The sequence below is a fragment of the Heliangelus exortis genome, chromosome 11, assembly GCF_036169615.1.
Source record: "Heliangelus exortis chromosome 11, bHelExo1.hap1, whole genome shotgun sequence".
NCBI classification, from domain to species: Eukaryota; Metazoa; Chordata; class Aves; order Apodiformes; family Trochilidae; genus Heliangelus; species Heliangelus exortis.
Window position 1 is genome coordinate 8557354 of NC_092432.1, and position 14918 is coordinate 8572271.

The 14918-nt window shown below is 39.6% G+C and overlaps 2 protein-coding genes across 2 annotated transcripts in view; one reads left to right on the forward strand and one right to left on the reverse strand.

Moving 5' to 3' along the window:
• Window positions 1-4603, reverse strand: part of CTXND1 (cortexin domain containing 1) — a 35998-nt gene extending 31395 nt beyond the window's left edge. Inside the window, exon 1 of the mRNA XM_071754366.1 lies at window positions 4233-4603. The gene's annotated coding sequence lies outside the window, so the exon portion shown is untranslated. The remainder of the gene's footprint in view (window positions 1-4232) is intronic.
• ARNT2 (aryl hydrocarbon receptor nuclear translocator 2) overlaps window positions 1-14918 on the forward strand; it is a 173066-nt gene that overhangs the window by 31596 nt on the left and 126552 nt on the right. The window lies entirely within an intron of this gene.

Below are 14918 nucleotides of genomic sequence, written 5' to 3' on the forward strand. Positions count from 1 at the left end.
GTGAGAAGTCACAGATATATTGGTGATGCTGACTGAGAGAGTGGGACCTTGACTTGGAATATGGGGAAAAAATTAGATGGGTGACATCAGCTACTTTGGACCTGTTTATAATACAACTACATGTGTGATGCAGCAAATTCTTCAGTAATGATGATATCAATCAGATGGGGCAGGGGAGATATAGAGGAGGCTTTTCCTCCAGATAATTTATATTCCATTGGACATGTGGTTCTTTTCAGCCATCAGTACTGACTGGAAGTCTGAAGCAAAGCAATAAGAGAAAACCTGTGAACTATGATAAGAAATAAATCCTTTTTTTGTTTATAGCAAAAGAAACGTGAGCATCTGTGTTTACAGCAACCTTCTGTCTCATTTCCTCATCTTTCCCTCTGAACAAAGTACTGACTGGCACTGGGGATATGATATTCCTTCTGTCTAGGAATTTCTCTAGCTGACCTCCTATGAATTCAGAGTAGCTGTGCATAGGACCCTCAGAGGCTTAGTCTTGATAGGGCTAGATGAGAGAGAGATTTGAAATGTAAATGCTAAATTAATGCTGAGAAAAGGTATGCATCTCTGCAGTCACTGCTCAAGCAAACCTTTGTTCACTTCATATGCTGCCTCCTTTGTATTTGTGTTCAAAAGGGATGAAAAGATCATTAGAGATTCTATGAATTAACTCGTGAAGACTCAGAACGGAGCACACAGCATTTGGAGTTTCCTCCAATGCTTTGGTGAAAATCAGGTATCTGGTTTGCAAGTTTATTAGGACCCATACTTTCAAAGCTGTATTTTAAAGTTCAGTGTATTGAGTTCTCCTCCAAAAAACCCAGATGCCAGAATTCTTGCCTAAAGCTTTATGGAACAGATACAGAAGGTGTAGGAATCATGGACCAGTCCTTCTACATCTTCTGAAGGTCATCTTGCCTTCCAGGTGAACTTTGCAAACTGTAGAGTATGATCTTTCTAATTCTGAATGGTTTTGGGAGCATATTTATACGTTTTGGAACAGTATGTGGAAGGGGCAAGTATGTTATTTTTGCTCCTGTTTAAAACAACTCAGCCAGCAGTATTTAGGAAGTTTTCAATCTTAGTCCTTTAATCCTCCTTGAACACTACTGCACTGCTGCTTTACACACAGTAGGTTCTGGGGCTTGTGTGGGTGTGGAAAGCAAAGAGAGGCAGGGTGGCAAGGAAAGGATTCTGAATTTTAGCTGTTACAGAGTATTAAGCAATTGCCCTTGGTAAGAAATTATTGTAGCAAATAACAGCATGTTTGCTTAGTTGTTGAAAAAGCATACATTTGAAAACTTATTAAAATTCCTATTAAATTCAGTTGTAATGCTTAAAGGAGATAACAAAGGTTTTGAGGTGCTTTCATACATATGAATAAAATAACCCCTGTGCAACACATCTAAGTAGTTGACACCACCAGAAAGTCCACCTTTGAATAACGGCAAGGGGAAAAAACATCCTCTCTTTTGTAGTCAAAGAAGGAATGGAATTAGCTATGTATGTGTCACATTTTGGATGTCACCAGCTGTAAGATATTTTTCTGTATAAGCATGACAGCTCTAAGCATAGTACAAAAAAAAAAACACCAAAAAACCAACAACCTCTTGTACAAATACAGTTCAGTTTAACTCCGAGAAAGTGATAAATTCCTATCTTTTAACGTAACATTGTCTGCACCACTGGTTACTGGTGAAATTATGACACAGGTTTTCACTGTACTTTGAAAATATGTAGCATGCTTATCCATCACTTGAATATTATTTTATACAGTTTTATATTGGAAGTTCTATCTGTGGTACTTAGATGACAAGATGGTGCAATCACATTTCACATTGTAGGAAAACATCAGTGCTTCTACAAGTGAATATATAGCAGAGATTTACTGATGTGAATTTAAGTAATTTATAGAAGTACAAATGTTGAGCAACTATGAGTAAAACTCATTACTGGCAATGCAAGTTGAAATTAGTAAACTTTCTTTGGCGTGTAACTCTTGAAGCCTGCAAAGCAATCGAGTGAACATGACTTATGAGGCAAGGCTTTTACCAGGATTACATAAAAGACAGGATGAAGAAGTGAAGACATTTGTTCACTAGTATACTTATTGTAGACTGTGGAGAAATTAGATTTTATACCTAATGTTTTCCATTTAAATTTGGACAGGAAGAATAATGTCTGAAAATAATAAGATCCAAGCTCAGGGAACATATTTTGATTAGAGACTCAATTACATGAGGGCATAAAACCAGCTATAATATTTATTTTCATTTGTGAGTCTCATTATGAAACCAGTATTTCCCCAACATTGACCCTTATTTGCATTTCTTTTCCTTTCCTCATTTTGTTACTCAGAGAAAATAATAGCTTGTTAAACAATCAGAATTATTTACCTGAAGTCTGATGATAATAATCTTCAGGTCCTTGAATAAGAGCAAGTGTAACACCTACCAAGTACTCAGAAACAGAAAGAGTCAAGTTGGGATAAGAGAGAAAGGGAAGAGGGGAGCAGATCAGATTCAGATGGGATTCATCCTCCCGGCAGATTTGTCCATCTTCAAAGTTATACAGCTAGTGAGGAATAATTATCACTTATTAATTGCTCATTATCTTAACGATTGCAACGCAATAGCACCATATGTCACAAAGGTTCTCTTAGGCAAAAAGAAAAAAATTTCTTGACTCCGGTGTTGGAGGAGACAGAAGGCTCTGATCAGCACCTGGGAATCAGTCTGGGAAAAGTCTCCAGGCTCGCATGTGAGGAAAGGTGAAATAAATTCCAGGGTATTGCTCAGTGTTGGAAGCTGTACTCAGGATCAGTCACTACACATGCAGTAATTAGCAATGTCCCTACAAATATTCTTTCAGCAGAAACTGAGCTTCATTTATCTCATTGCTGGGATTTATCTCTTCAAATAAAGTGATTTGAAGTTACTACAAATTTTGCCCAAAAGTAAAATGATAGACAAATCAGAGAGAAAATTTTTCTTCATGATGTAAAGACTTCCTGTATGTTTCCCAGCAGTTCACAATAACTAAAGAAATCTCAACTCTAAAACAAAAATTGAGTTGGCAAAATTAAATGCTTTCATTAGTGTTTCTTTACAAGAGAGAGTTGGCTGTTTAACATTGGCATTTGACTGAACAGCAAGATAAGAATCCCTAACTAACTTACATGTACTGTACATTGCCTTGAGGTGCTGAACATGCCTGAAACCCAAAATGGCAGATTTATTTAATTTCCAGGCAGGCAGTTATTCTACAGCCAGAGCCTCATAAGTCACTGAGAAAGCTTTATCAAGAAACCAGAGGAGTGCAGCTTAATATTAGTCTCTAAATTAACAGAACAAAACCCGCACAGTCAAATTTGCTTTAAATGCAAAATGTTTTTATCCAAAGGCCTGCAATGATTGCTTAAACTCTAATGTGAACAACATTTTCCAAATCTGTAAAAATCACTCTCTTGATAAACCAAACTTGAAATCATGCTTTCCTCTCCTACCCAGTGCAAACAGAAAGCTGTCACTGCAGAGTACAGAAAGCATTTGAATCTGAAGAAAACCATAGCTATGCTATTACAAAGTACTTTGTACTTATAGACATTTATCTACAAAAAAAAAAAAAAAAAAAAAAAAGGCATCTGCAAATTCATATCATATTGAAGAATTTACCTTAAACTAGAAACCAGCCATATCTACTGAAGTCAAATCAAAGTATTATTGATCATCGAGGCACTCAATCACAGAGTTGCAGTCTCCAAATCTATCACGATCCAAAAGCACAGTCCCTGTAAATCCAGCATTTGGGAAATAGTACAGAAAACAGTTTCCACCCAAGCACAGGAAGCACGCTGTGTAATTAAGAAAAAGCCCCAAATGTCAGCTGATATTCAGTTATTTACCATCATCTCTGTTTAAACACAGACTGTAGATAAAAGCCTCAACCGAAGCAGCCTCAGTCCAGCCCAGGACCGTGGAGCTGAGCCCTTCTCCCCTGCAACACACCCCGAGCCACACAAAGCACAGCCACACCACGGCCAGTGCCACCTAACCTCGGCTCCATCCCTTCACTTGATTTAGAAACAACAAAAATATCACGCAGCTCCCGGGCTGGAGGTTGTGTGTGTCTCTCTCTCTCTCTCTCCCGGCAAAAGCTGCAAGGCTCCAGCTCCCGAGGAACCCCAGGAACCCGGTGCCTGCTGCAATCCCCGAGTCACTTACTGCATTGCTTTTCAGCAGAGTGGAAGTGTCTGCTCTTCCCGGGCACACATGGCTCTCTCAGCCGGAGGGGTTCTCTATTTAAGCACAAATCAGCTCCGAAGTCTCTGCATGTGGAGGGTAATTGCCTTTGCTCTCTACTAGGGTTTTCTGGCTGCAGTGACTGCTCACCCTATCCATTGCCTCTGGTGTATGCTAAGTAAGCAATCCCCTGGGTCTACATAAGGAAGGGATGAAGAGTCACAGCTTTTGAGAGCAGATAAGGTGCTCTGCCGAAAGCCTCGGTGCTTCCATGGCATTTTAAAGGCAAAGGGGCTGGGGATGCCTTCATCTTGCCTTACAGTTCATTACAGTGCAAGTTGTTGTATTCTGTAACTTGCAGACAAACGCTGGTTTTTTATGTCTCAGAGAGGACTTGAGTTTACATTACAAATTCAAGGTAATGCATTTTTAATGTTGAGAAACAAACTCCTTCGATTGAACTTAATCCTCTATTTTTCAGAAGTACAAGTGAAGGGGAGGGGTTTCCTAGCTCTGAAACAGACTGTACCAGCTCTGCTTTCATAAAGGGTACAGCCAAACAAGTAGCAGCTTAAAACTTCATGGATTAACATCCCAGATTTAACGTGCTCCAAGCACTGCTTTAGTCTTGAAGGAGGGACTGTCACCCCTCTCCATTGTCTGTAGAGCATCTGACTCAGTACGGTAGGGAACTGGTGCTACAGCACATCCATGGAGTCAAAATAATGAGCAGGAATAATAAAGAGGCAGAAAGAGCAAGAGCCACAGTACATAATTTCTCTTTAGGGAACCTAATTTTTTCACTGTGGTAACTGCTTGACTCTTGGAACTTTGGACTCTTGGCCCTTTGGAAAGATGGGGAGAATGGCCCTGGCACTCTTATTCCCCTGTAAGCCACCAGGGTGAGGTACAGGGGCTGGCAGTTTTGTGAAGCTGACTGCCACCCATTCCAGCACTGACCTTCAAAGGGCCTCACAGGAGAAAAGACCCTTTCTGGGGCTGTGCTTCCCCCTTACCCAGGCCTCCTGTGGCCTCCTGGTGCTAATTGTGCCTAACCATGTGTAGCAAATTTGTGAAATCAAATACATTGTGTTCCTGGAGGTAAAAATGTGATGTTCCCTCCACACCTTGCCCAATACACAACACAGCAATTGCTAATTAAGATTTTTTTAAGACTAGATGTTGAATCAGTCAAGCTCCTAAGGCTCCTGGACAGGGTAGATTTTTTCAGCCACTGAGGGGAGCATTAAGACCTTGTGAGAACAGCAGCAGCTCCATGTTAGTGAGAGGAGGCATTAACCCCCTTAGTAATGGCTCTGAGGATTCCCAGGGGCTGATTACCCTTTCTGATAGCATGAAGAAATCCCAGTCACCAAATATTAATTGGATTCCTTAGCAAAAAAGGCAGTCAAAGACAGGCATCTGGAAAGAGTGTGACACATTTTGCCTTTGAAAAGTGTTTCATTAGCTGGACTTCAGCATTTTTTTTTCTTCTCTTGGAATTTCTGTACTAATGCAGCTTTCTACAGTATCCCTCAGCATCATTGGTACTGTGTTTTCAGCACTTGCTTTCAGTGCTGTAATTTCTGCCTGTGAGAATGCCGAAGATACTCAGTCTTCCTGGCAGGCAGATGTTGCTGGAAAGTTGCTGGTCTGCATTTTCACAAAAACAGCACCTCAGAGGAGAGGGGAAACCAGCAAAGCACATTGGTGGCAGCATCAGTGGGGTTCAATGAAATTAGAAGACATGCCTGTAGTAGAAAATCTGACCTCTGTTTTCTCTCTCTTGTGCTCACAGCTGTGTTTAGCACCTCAAGGTAACAAATTTGTTGAATCATAGAAAGCAAGAACCAACAAAGGTGCCTTGAATGTTAAACTTGTTGTATACGGTAATTAGGCACACATCTTAAGTCTTATAATGCAGAAAAAACACAGGGACCCAAGGACTGAAAATCAGGCAAAATGATGCTGGCATGTAACAAGCAGGATTGCCATGGGACAGCCTCGTGGCAAGAATATCAGGAAAACCTGGACAGATTTGTAGCATTGGTAGGAGGGGTGATTAACTCAACCTGAAGGATCTCAGCTTTTATAGGACCCTACAGAATGGCACTCAAATTCGCCTCTTTATTCCTCTGTCATCCTTTTGGAGCATATTGATCCTTCCAGTAAGTCCATTTACTTTCCTTGGTTGGGGGATAAGCAATAATAGATTTCTTTGATGTTGGAGTTGTACAAAAATAATTGAGTCAGCACGGTAATTAGGTGTGGACCTTTTTAGCATTCCAGGGGATGCCAGCCCTGGCCGTGGGTAGATAAGTAGTTATTCTAACAAGCATAATAATCTCATGTTCTGGAACTGAGGTGAGGGCAGAGGGAAGGATTATAGGTTTCAATAGATCATTTCCCTCTAGTTTTCTGAGCTCCTTGCCTCAGCTAAATATCACAGTAAACTGCTATGCTAACACATCACTTTACTTTTTGCTAGGAGCAATGTTTTGAACCCTGAAAACAAAAAGAACCAAGCAAATGATTTACTGGGAGAGGCACAAAGGATGACAGCATTGACTCAAAGCCTTTAGTTGTGTCCCCAGTCAGAAACCCAAATCTGTCTATTTGGTCATTTCAATGAAAAATAAATATGTTGTAAAATAACAATCACATTTAAGGAATGGGCCAATAAATACCCTGACAATGTGGGGCTGTCAGTTTGTTGTGGAGGAGGGAGGTACCAGCAGCTAAAGCAGTGTTGCACGAGATAATTTAATTGAAGAGCTTTACCAGACCAGCTGGAGAGTATGTTATATTTACAAACTGCAATAAAAGAAAATTAAATTTTAACCTTCCTGCTAGGAAAACATAAAGGGCTTATAATTGACTCTGGACGCCTAATATTGAAGAAAGCCATATAGTGCTGAGAGCTTATCCATGAGAAAAGTAAGCTGGTTCACATATGAATTTATGTCCATTGTAATTTTTTTTTTTTTTTTTTTTTTTTGTAATTATATAAAAATTTATATAGCAGCAATGTAGTTGTGTCAAGAACAGATTCCATAAGCTTAAAAGAATTTGGGAGCAGCCTGGATAGAACTCTATTGAATTACTTGATGTTGCAATACAGGGCAGGTTTCTTGTGGCTGCGTGGAGCAGCCCTGGGAATATGCTGGGATAACTTGGGGCAGGCATTGTACAGCAAGGTGAAGAGCATGGCCTGCAGAGGGGGAAACTAAGCTGGAGGGCATTGACTGCAGATACATCACTTGGTGGCTCCTGCTTCAGCCAGGGAAGAGAAAAATGAGGAGAAAGAGGCTGAGCAAAGCCTAGAAGTGTCCGAGTAGAAAAGTTATTATGAAAACTATATATTTTCACATTTAAGAGTTAGGACACTAATGCTTTGGGTGATGTGTGAGCTCAGATTTGTGTAACTCTGGAAAGAGTTACACTGTGTTCGCTGCCTGGGATGGGCACCTCTGTAACTATAATGCTGATAATCTGGCTGCTGTATTACAGAATAATTTAATCTGAGATGAATGACAATCACCTTAATTTTCCAAGAAAGCATATAACTACAAACTGAACAGGAATGCATTTTTTAGGAATCTGCTTTACATGTTCATTTTTCATTATTTCAGGTGAATTTTCCTGTGTATGCCTACATAGGCAGACCCTGTAAAAGCACAGGGGTCATGCCTGTTCCCTCTCAGAAGACATTGCAAAATCTTTCATTCCTGGTTTCATCCTATTCCATTGGACATACTACATCTTGTGGAGATGAGGACCAAAAGGAACTGAGTATTTAGTCAGCAAAGCATCTCATTTGAATTAGAGATATTCTTTCTAAGTTAATGGGGTACTTAACTGTGGGGATCAATATCTTAATTATCTTATTTTTCTCTTCAATTAGCAGATCACATGCTCTTCTATACCATTTCAGCTTTTCTTCCTTTGTTACTCAGTGCTGTTACTCTTGCTAACTTGCTGCAGATAAAATGTGTTATGTAATCCACAACTTTTCATCCATAATGTTTTCCATGTAAAGCCACAAGTCCAAGTTTAATTTTTTCACCCTTTCTATATGATCATTCTTTTTCTGGTCAGGAATAGGGGGAGTTTCTCCTGTCACATGGGGAAATCCAGGAAGACTGGAAATGAAATTATGGAACTTGAACTTGGTCTAACAGAATATTCAAGATCCTTTTACAAAAATCATGGTCTCTGTGCCCTAAAATGCACACAGATGAAGAAAAAAAAGGTCCACCCCTAAAAATCCTGCAATTTGGAAAAGACACATGCTCTGAGAGCATGTGCTATGGAGCTGTGGGAAGCTATGGTTTTGTATTTCAGTGTGATGGAAAGAAGAGGAGAGTGTTACTGAGGCAAGCAGATGACGTGAACTGAAAGGTATTCAGCCAGCCCTGGTTGTCCATGAGACCAGAGAGTGTCTTGTCTCCAAACATTTTGCATTTGGATCTTGCTGCTGGATTCTTTGGGAAACTCATTAAAAATGAATCTGAAGCCCTATGTGTTCACTTTGGAGGTGTTTTAGACTTGACTGAAGGATAGGTAAAGTGGTGTGGCTTTGATTTTGGAACATAGGGATGAGCATTCGAGGTGGTTGTGGCAAGAGCTTGGAGCAACTGAGAGTCCTGAACAGCAGCTGAGGAGAGAGTTCTGTGACACTTCAGAAGGGAGCATTTTAGCTCCCTCTTGAATATGCTATATAAAAAAGGCAAGTGAGACCTGGGGACTGTGAACAACCCACAGCCCCAGGTACCATACTGAGGCTGGAAAAACACATCTCTGCTCCGGGTCGTGGGGGGAAGCCAAGACAGAGGCTGGTGTCTTCCTGTTCTTCTGTGACAACTATTTATGACACAGAAGTGAGAGAGAGAGAAAGAAGTTCCTTTCCCATTAAAACAGAGTTAATTCTACCTATCAAACTTCCTTTGGTATCGGAAATTAAGAGGTTTAAAGCAAATTATTTTTATGTAACCAGTTCCCAAAAGCATTTGAGAGAACAAAAATCAAATTAGCTCTTCTGAGAAATTCTGAGAAATATTTTCTTCCCTTTCTCCTGTGCCTTTGGGAAAATGCATGATCCGATGAACTCTTTAGCTGTGCATCTTTATTCTTATTCTCTTCAGAGCTGAAGTCAAACACTCAAAAGGCTGGGTCAAAAGAAATGCAATATCAGAGAAAGCAATCTGGCTGCAAATGAAGGATTTAGTAAAATGGGTCTTTTATGCAGCCAGCTTCTACAAAGAGAAAGGCAAGTGCAGTGCCCATGTTGTTCCATTAATGTTCTCTGGCTGAGTCTTAAGGAGCTGGGATGAGAGAGGAACTCAGGTCTGAAGGTCCATAACTCTCCCAGGCTGTTTGCCATGGGTAATGCTGGTCTTGTGCAAGCAATGCTCCAGAGAATCTACAAGCAAACATTAAAAAGTAATACCTGGGAACTGTCTTAGCCCAGTGTTTCTCCAGGAGAGAACTGGATCACTCCTTGTCCCCACAGTTCTTGTGTGAGAGGGGCAGAGAGCACTGATGAGTGCTCCTGAAACCAGCCAAACCTCACTGCTTTGTAGAAACTGATGTGCTCAGTCTCCCAGTGGAACTGAGACAAAATGACCATGGCTCCTGCTCTGAGAGATTGGTGGCCTGGGACTTACTGATGGGAAAGACTCTTCTCTTCCTTTCAGGTGGCCTCTGAGGGCAGAACCAGGCTGTTAGAATTAGTTTCAACACATGAATTTTAACTTATTAGGTAACGTCTGGATACATCAAGTAGTTAATTGCTGGCTGTGAATCTTGCTTTCACTGCCTTGTATTAAGCAATAACTAAAAACGTGTGAATTAAGATGTCTAGGAAACAAAACTAAATCGAGAAATAATTATAGTGAGCTAAACCCTCTTAAGAGATGGAAACAATGTCAAACCAAAAATAAGTTATTACAGGATGGATCATAAGACTTGTGGGTAGTAGGGTCATACATTACACCAGGCTCTCTGCAAATATTTACCAGTGTGCATGGCACGTATCCCTTGGAACAGCATGCAGGTAAAAAATGCATCATATGTTGAATGTGTAAGTCAGAGATGAGGAATAACAGCTATGAACGATCTCATTCATCTGTGCATAATTTTCAGATTATGTTGTTGTTACTCAGTATCACAAGACATTTATGACTGGGAAAACCAAAATGAAAATATGGGCTTGGAACAAAAAATGGTTCATCATGCCAAATGGAAGGATTTTTTTTTTTCTAGAGGGTAAATCATAGATACTTTGAGTTGTCTGTGCAAGAAGCAGGCATCTTGCTGTTATTCAGAGAGCTGCAGGAGAATTATCTTAAAGGAATATAAACCTTCCATTATATCCCATTGCCAACGGGAATATATATAGGTACATTGGGTTGAAATATGCTCTAAAGGCATTTCCAAAAAGCCCTGAGAGTCAGAGTGCTGTTGTTCTTCTTGAAGCAAGGGAGAAAAAATTATTTACAATGATGGGGGTTTAAAAAATGCTGAAAATGTCTGAGAGAAGTTATGATTCTCTTTTATACAACGACAGCTTCTATTGCTTAAGCAGTGATGAAAATATAAAATTGTCATATAAATTTATGTCTGTTGGAAAGTGTTCTTCTTTCTCCATTCAAATTTACCATCAGAAAAGAATATTGTTTGGTGGGAAAATGTCATGGCTTGGTCCTTAGCACTAGGGAAAAGAAAGTTCCACCTGCAGCCAGTTCCCTCCTGAGGTTTTGATTTGTGCTTAAAAGCAAATTCCTGTGTAAATGATAACCAACCCTTGAGTCCCCAGATTTTTTTTGCTGTTGTAAAAAGCAAGAATTCAAATGGAGAACTTATAAGCCTCAAAACACGTTTTTTTTTTCTGCAATGCATTTTGCTGGAATTGGTGCTCCTCTGCAAGTGCAATTAAACTTGGAACTGGCCTTCAGTTAGTGAACTATGGATAAGCTTTGCTTGGGACATGTCAGTGTTTTGCTGTCACAGTCTTTTTCCTTCTGTAGAACATTTTTTTTGTCATACAGAAGGCAGCATTTATTTGCTCTCAATTTTTTTTCCTTCAGATGAAATAATTTTCCAGTCTTACCCTCTGTGATGTCCACGGGCATTGTAAAACAGTGTACTAAGTCCAATTTAGAGAAGAACTGTTATCTCTCAGGTTTTCTATTTGATGTGTTTGGTAAAAACTTATTTAAATTACACCTGTGGCCTTATTATCTAGCCACACCACAAACCCCACTTATGGTCCCGAGATCAATCTGCACGAGAAGGATTTTTATTTCACTCATATCTGTTATAAATTAGGCTGTTCTGTAAGTTGGTGCTTGATTTGGCACAAATGATCAGCTCTGATCAGAGCTGTAGATGAAAAGAGAAGAGCAAAGATACCCTTATATCTTGATTTACCTACTACATGAAGCTCCTTAGAAAAGGTAATGGCCCTACAAATTAACAAGTAATGGAGGAAAAGCCTTCGTTCAGATAATTAGGAGTTTTCTAAGAAATGCAGGAGGTGTAATAGGATTTTATTCATTGCACTGCCATAGCAAAAGATGCAAGACAAGTTTCAGTTACTAGTTCCAATAAAATCAGCTCAACTTGATGACAAAATAAATCATCCTCAGGCTAATGAAAAGCCACAATTCCAGTTGAGACCTCTGTTTCTTTATGGTGAAACTGTCAAACATAATTAAAAAATTATCAACACAATTTTTCCTGTAAACAAGGAACACTATTATAATATCTGCCATCTGATCTTCCATTCCTGGTATGTATTGAAAATAAAAATCATCTTCCTTTCCTTGAAAAAGAAAATATAAAAGAAAAGTAGCAGAACGTAATATTTTTATGTACATAGATGGACCTGGCTATATCACATGCACATTTGTTCTGCTACAAGCATCTTTTTTAATCAGAATAAATCTCCATTTTCTCAGCTCTTTGAGAGAGGAGCTCTACTTCAGTCAAGTTCAATTATAACAGTTCATCACAGCAAAGAAAAAGCTCATTTCCCTAGAGAAGAATAACATTAAGAATGACGAGTTGTTTGTTGTTTTATGACCAAGTGGCTGTGAATGGTTCATTGCTGAACTAATCTATTTTACTTTTTTTCCTTCCTATTAGGATTATCTGTCCCTTACTAAAGCAGTTTTAAAATCTCTGCCACAAATTGAAAGACCAAAATATTATATATCACTCTAGACCTCAACCTTGTTATTGTACTAGAATATTTTTAAAGTTTCAATGATTTTAATTTTTTTAATGACCTGTAACTTCTTTTTATATTTGAAAAAAATAAGTGAAGTTTGCTATTTATTCAATGTTGCTCAATATTTTAGTATGACGACAATGTAGAAAAAAATCCAAATCCTTTCTCAGTAATGTGATCCTGTTTGCACCAGAGAAACCATTATGGATATCTTCCTGGGAATCCCTCTCCAGACTTTATCATTCACTGTTCAGCTAAGAAGGGAATTAGAGTTTGTGCTGTCTGTTTCTGAGAAGCCTTACACATCAACAACAACAACTTTTACCTCTTTCTGCTACTGAGACCACATTGATGGATTTTTTTCATTGTGTGCCAGGGAAGAGAGAATGAATTCTTCTCAATGAGTCCCATTGTTTAGAAGGAGGTACAGGAAAGAGTTTTCCTCAAGGGCATCCCAATACCTGTTTCCACATCTTTCCTCAAAAGTGGCTCCACAAAAAAAATTCTGAAAGGCCAGGAGAAGGGACTTTTCCCTGTCAATAGCACCAGTGCCCAGATATGGTCCTGGAGCTGTTCTTTATGTGCTACAGTTATCTCCTTTCCATCCAGACAGTGCAGTTCATCAAACACATGAGGCTTTCAACTCTACAGGTGCCAGGGGTTGAAGGAGGTGAGGGAGCCCTGGCTGTGGGGACAGTTCTGTTGTGTCCCTGCATCCCCACTGCATCCCTGCACTCACACATTCCCCCTGGCTCTCATGCTGAACCACTCACTCTGCAGTAGATTAACATTCTTCTTGGAAAGAATGTGTTCTCCAGAAGCTCATGACTGTGATGTGTGGCTGTTTTCATAAATGCCATCATGTTGAATAATTTTCCTGAGTTGCAAAGGAAGATTTCCTAATTCTGCAGTGAGATTCTGTGTTTTATATAGCAGCTGGATCTGTTGTCTGGGTGGGATTTGTATTGGCTCCAGAGGTTTCTTGCAAAGTGCCACAAAGCTCCTGCTTTTGGAATTCCACCTTGATGCTGAAGTAGGAGAAAACTACACAGCCTTACACCTGTGACAAGAGCACTCAGTGTTGATAAGAGAAGCTAACTCCAGACGGATCCAGGGTACTTCAGGAAGGCTTTCTCCAACTGTGTGTCCCCTTGTTAGCAGTGACTGGGGACACAGCCATATTCAAAGACAAAAAAATTAAGTACAGTGTTATGTGCACCCAAACAGGATAGATTCAGTGGAAACTGCTCTATCTCCTCTTTTACTCCCACTGCAGCTTTTTGTAGCATCATGTCACAGGTGGGCACAGTATATAACTGTATCATGTACCTTTGTACACATCATCTGCTAAATCTGGCATAAATGATGATTTAAGCTATATTTTCCCAGAAAATTGAAAATGGAATTGTATTTTCTTTTTTTCTGGGTATTTCTACTTGCCTCCTTAGGTTATAGGTGTACCTTATACAAAACTATAACTATAGAACTATATCCTTTTAATTGTATGTACCAGAAGTGGAGAACTGGGCAAAAAAGTAGGATGCAGTGTTTTCTGTTTTCAACACATTGCCCTACCCACAAAGAGCGTCTTTAAACAAGTCTTGGAAAATACTTTCCATTTTATGCTGGAAGTATTCCATTCTCCTCACTTCTAGAAGAAAACTCAGGCTATATTTGAAAAATATTCTGGGTATAAAATGGTTTATAAAAAGAAGTATTATGAAAATACTGTAAGCAGGGAGGAAAGAAAGGCAAGGAAACAAGTGCTGGAAAACTAGAAAATGTTCAAGAAAGGGAAAATTTTAGCAAGTGAATTTACAAAGTGAGAAGCTCTGGTTGCTAGGATTTTCTTTTTTTTTTTTTTTCTGAAAGAAGAAACCTACTTATACAGTACCTCAGGTGATGACTTGCCTACCCCCTCACTCCTCATTGAATAGCAGAGAGCTGAGAAGAGCTACAAAGGAAAACAAATTCAAGAGGCAGAGACCCTGCAGCACTGAAGCCTTTTCCACCAGTGACCTAACCTATAAATCTGGGAATTGTTAGTATAACATTCTAGATAGCTGATCTTCACTACTCTGGTTTGGAGAACCCAGGGAATTAAGTGTTCTGCCATCAGGAAGAGTTTATATACTTCAGTCTGAGCATGTGAAGATTAATTGTAAAGCTAAGTCCAAGAAAGCTGTTTAGTCTAGGAGAAGATGGAAACCAATGGGCTAAAAAACAGTGATGGAGACGTGATACCTGGGGTAAACAACTTCAAGGGACTTAAAACAACAACTCAATAATCCATTGGGAAAACGCTATTTTCCAGGCCCTGGGCATTTACACAGCTGGCCTGCCAAGTCTGAGAGCCCAGAGATCAAAAGGAATATGAAACTTAAAAGGGCTTTGATGGAACAAGAAAAGAAGGAGTGAGGTGTGAGCAGCTGCAT